Here is a 4,837-nt window from a genome sequence, read left to right as displayed (position 1 = left end):
TTATCTATTCTACTAACAAGACGTGGTAGTAATATTCATCTAGATTTATAAGTGAAAAATATTAAATTCGACTCATTTAGATAACGAGTTTAATACCTAATTATTCATTACATGTTCAATGAAGTAATTAAAAAAAAAGAAAAAGAAACTAAAAACAGGTGAGTTGTACATGCATTGTAAGCAATAGAAGTCAGGGATGAAGCAAATCGTTGTACACTAACTTTGTTACCTGATTTTGATCACCTTCTGTTGTGGGAAACTTGTGGTACTTTTCACTGGGAATATCATGGCTTAAAATTATTAATTAACCCGTGTTCGTCTAATTGTTATTCATCAACCCACTTAGAGGACCGTTCGAAAACACGAGATAAATTGAATGAAATCCAAAACTATTGCAAGGCAAGTTTTGAATAGTTTTCCATGAATTGGGTTTTAGGCTATAAACTCTGGCTTGAAAACTGAAAGAACATCATCTTTGTCATCAATCACAACAAGTTTATAGTCATCATTAGTTGAATGATCATACCCGAATCCGTAGTAATAATTAGTCTCCAAACTTAGTGGTGGCTTGGACTCAATCTCAATGGGTGGGAATGGATTCTTCTTGAAGTTTTGAATTGCCGGATTCCACAAAACAAATGTGTTTGGATTAAAACTTGATTTTTGGCCCAAGGTTGGAGTCGGCCCAAAAGGAGGCCTGGAGGAAGAGAAGATCAAAGCCCAGCCGAGGCTTGGGAAGGCAGGAAAGGGCCTTTTTCTGACTTGATACAATTCACAAAGGCCACTTGCCTACCTACCCAATGATCAAGTGGTGTAGACTGATCAGACTGCACAGCCCATAAAGTACTTTATGGTGGCATTACATGTAATAAAACTGATGAGTCATCACCCTCAGACCGCATTCGGGCAAAGCTGTTGCTACAGGAGCCGAACCGAGTAGTCTATAAAAGGAGGAAGAGAAGACAGGAATAAGGACACTCAATCAAACAAACAAAAGCACAAACTCTGCTCAAAAAGCCAGATTTGCCTTCAAACGAAGCTGTAGTCAGCCCAAGCTTTCATCCCCCTCGGGATAATCTTTTCTCCTAAACTTTGTAATAGCTCTGCTACCTTGTTCAAACTTGTTGTAGTATCGATTCACCCTTTTGTATTCTCCTTTCCCCTCGCCACCTAAGCTTTCAGACCTTTGACAGAACCACAAAGATAGGGACCTGCAAGACGATCAACCTTAATTAATAAGGTTTAATCTTGCCTGACCTGCTTTGTTCTGTCTTTGTCTTTTCTTTCTTTAAAGTCTAGCGATATGTTGTATGTTTTTAGTTATATGCAAGTTGTTCCTAGCAAAATCACGATGACAAAGCTTTCTCAACACTTGGATCTGATTTAAATATATCTTCAATGCTTAAATTAGATCCAAGTCCTAAGCCCGCAGGCATGTAAATCTGATTAGTTTAAAAGTCCTTGGCCTCAAGGCATAAAAAAGAACTTTATGTGGACTTAACCCATCCACGACAATCCTTGATAAACGAGAAGTCCAAAGTTACTTGGGGCGCAAGTAATCGACCTACCTTCTAGTTTTCTTTCTATTATATCATGATTATCATAGAACGCTTAAGCATGGGATGGACTCTAATGGAAAGCCTCAAGGCCTACACCTAAGGCCCCACAAAGGCATCCATTTGGATTCATCCTGTTCAGCGATCTTAGGAGTCTAAGCATAAGAATGAACTCTGATGAGAAGCCTCAAGGCCTACACCTAAGGCCCCACAAAGGCACCCATTTGGGTTCGTTCTATTCCTTGGATTCGGGTAATCAGAAATATAATAGTTAGAAGACTCCGACAATCACAAGAATACATATGATGCGTTCGAGTACTGGTTTAGTTATGTATGGGAAGCCTCAAGGCCTACATTTAAGGCCCCACAAAGGCACCTGTTATAACTAAACACGGTTTCTTGGATACATATATATATATATACAATGAAAGAACGACAACCATTTTACATCTGCCATGCTAAAGATGGCAGTGGCACGCCTGAGCACCTAAATGTTAACCTTGATTGTGAGCCTCAAGGCCTATACCTAAGGCCCCACAAAGGCACCTCTCAAAGTTAACTCTGTCCTTCTCTTTCAGCCTTGCCCGAAGAGTCTTGCCCGACGAGACTTGCCCGACGAGCCTTGCCCGACAACGCCCAGAAACGAAGCAGAAGTCCGACAGCAGCCCTCAACCGGCGCCAACCTCCAGGGGAGCTGTGTGCTCGTCGGCCAGGAAACATCCCCAGCGGAAATTCCTGCCACGAACATAGTTTTGGCACGCCCGGTGGGATTTACCAATCAGAAGATAGAGAAACGGAGATGCCAGAAGACTTGCAGAACACGTTATTTCAAATGTTGCAACGCTTGGAGAAAGCCTCCACGAGCTCTAGAAGTGATATTGATGTAGTTCCTCCCAGAGGAAAAAGACGTAAAGACAACCAGCCAGACGGGATGGACGTGATAATCAACCCTGCATGTCCCTTTCCAGAGGCCCCTATAAATATGCTGAATATAACATGGGCAGAGAATGGAAAAGGGAAGATTACAAGGGAAGAAGAAGAAAGACTGGCCAAGAAACCTACGGAGAAGATAAACAAACTACCCGTGTATCCAAAGGCTGCCATAATCAAGGGGATGTTTATGTGCAGTAAATGCCAGTGTGAGTGTGAGCTCGAGATTCCTTCGGCTGAAGTCCTCATTGATCACGAGTTAATCAGGAGGAAGGAAGAAGATGCAAGAAGAGAGGCCCGCGAAAGAAATAAGCAGGCAACAAGGAAGGACACCTCCCGAAGTGTTTTTCAACGCTTAGGAGGTGATTCCCAGCCCAAGGCTTTGTCAGAAGTGTTTCGAAACCATGAAGCTTCTGACGAGGCAGAAAAAATGGAGGCCACAATCCAAAGAGGTGCAGATCATCCTCAGAATGGCCAGATGAGGAGGGAAGTCAAGAGAACTGATGGGATAGCTAATCCCGACAGAAAAGGGAATTCTGCCCACCTCGGGCGGAAATGGTATGTAGTCGGAAAGAACGGACAGCCTACCAAACCAATGGGAGCCTCTATGATCAGGAGGGTTCAAAGGCAGCACAAGGCCTACATGAATTCCTTAAAAACCCCCACTACCTCTGAAACCTCAAAAACTCAAAAGTTGGAAAGAGCAACATCTGAAGGTAGTAGCCAGCTCCATTGGCGACATAAGAAGGAGGTAGAGAAAGCCAACAGCAAAGCTGAAGGGGTGGGGGATCATGTGCCGCAGAGCCAACATCCTGGGAAGTATAGGATCTTGAGAAGAGCTCAAGAAGATCCAATCATGGTACCAACTCCTGGATGGAAGCCGGAGCCTATTCACATGGGAACCGTTGCGGGACCACTTTCTCTGCCATTGGTGGATCCATTTGGTGAAGTTCCAAAACAAACGTTGTACGAGGGCATGGGTCAACTACAACAGGAGAGGATACCAGAACCTCTGCTCCCAGCCGATGCGATGGCCTGGTTAGATGAATTCATGGACCATATTGGGAGCAAGAAGGAGGATGTACTCGAGCCCAGTAATTTCCACATCAACATGGCGTATATATTATTCGCCACTTTTGGTGCCAGACCTGATCAACCTACTACTATGGAGGGTGATTACTTAACAACAGAGCCAATGATGGCACAAGTCAATGTGGATATAGCAGAAGAAGAAGACTTGGGCAGAGCTGAGCCCTCAGAAACATCCAAAGGTGGTCCTCTAAGGATTTACACAAATGAGATGGTGTTTAGCCGTCTGAGTATTTCGTTGGCCAACCATCTGAAGCCTATATATGTTTCAGCTCACTTAGAAGGTGTGCCCTTCAAAAGAATTTTGGTTGATGGAGGAGCAGCGGTTAACGTGTTACCGGCCAAGCAGATGAGGAAGATGGGGAGAGGTACGGAAGATCTTATTCCCACGGACCTTACGGTCTCTAGCTTCTCAGGTGCCATCACTAAGACTTATGGCATATTACCTTTGGATGTGGACTTGGGATCCAAAAAGATAATGTTAGCATTCTTTGTGGTGGACTGCACCTCCACTTACGGAGCCTTACTCGGAAGAGATTGGATCCATCAAAGTTTAGCCATACCTTCCACTCTTCATCAACAAGTGGCGGTATATCATGAGGCGGGGGTTGAAGGACCAGGCTTTTGGGAGATAGTAGAGGCCGAAACACGGCCGTTCCTCCCCTCGGCCAATGTTGCAGAAGCAGGTTTCTACAATCCCAACGTAGGAATCTTGAAATGTTCAAGAGCTGATAAGAACGGCCGCCCTACCAAGGTGACGGCCCAAAAGCTTTTGGAACAAGGAATGCTCCTTACTAAGGAGGAGTGGGATAGACCCTGTCTCGTACCAATTTCCCTACACCATCAATGACTGAACAAAAGAAGAAAAATCAGGTCATGGCAGTTAGATCCCTAATTAAAAGGCTGTTGGTATATGGGAAAGGAAGAAGACAAGAGAATGAGCAGGAAGAAGCTTCGACCAGCCAGCATGAAAATGAAGAGGAATCTTGCAGTGAAGAACTGGATAGGGCTATTCAGATGGCCGAGTGTATATATGATCTAGATGGGCCAGACGACTTGCCCGAGAGCCCAGAATTGGTCAAATTTTTATGTGCAGAACCTGATAAACCATCACCCGAAGTTCAGGATCCTTTGGAAGTTATTGATCTAGGCACAGAGAAGGATCCAAGACCAATACAGATCAGTGGTTTATTAGGGGCCAAGGATCGGGCCAGGATTATTTGTCTCCTGCAAGAATTCAAAGACTGTTTTGCTTGGCATTA

This window comes from Malus sylvestris, chromosome 15 (genome assembly GCF_916048215.2).
Source record: "Malus sylvestris chromosome 15, drMalSylv7.2, whole genome shotgun sequence".
Classification (NCBI taxonomy): domain Eukaryota; kingdom Viridiplantae; phylum Streptophyta; class Magnoliopsida; order Rosales; family Rosaceae; genus Malus; species Malus sylvestris.
This window is presented reverse-complemented; position numbering follows the sequence as displayed.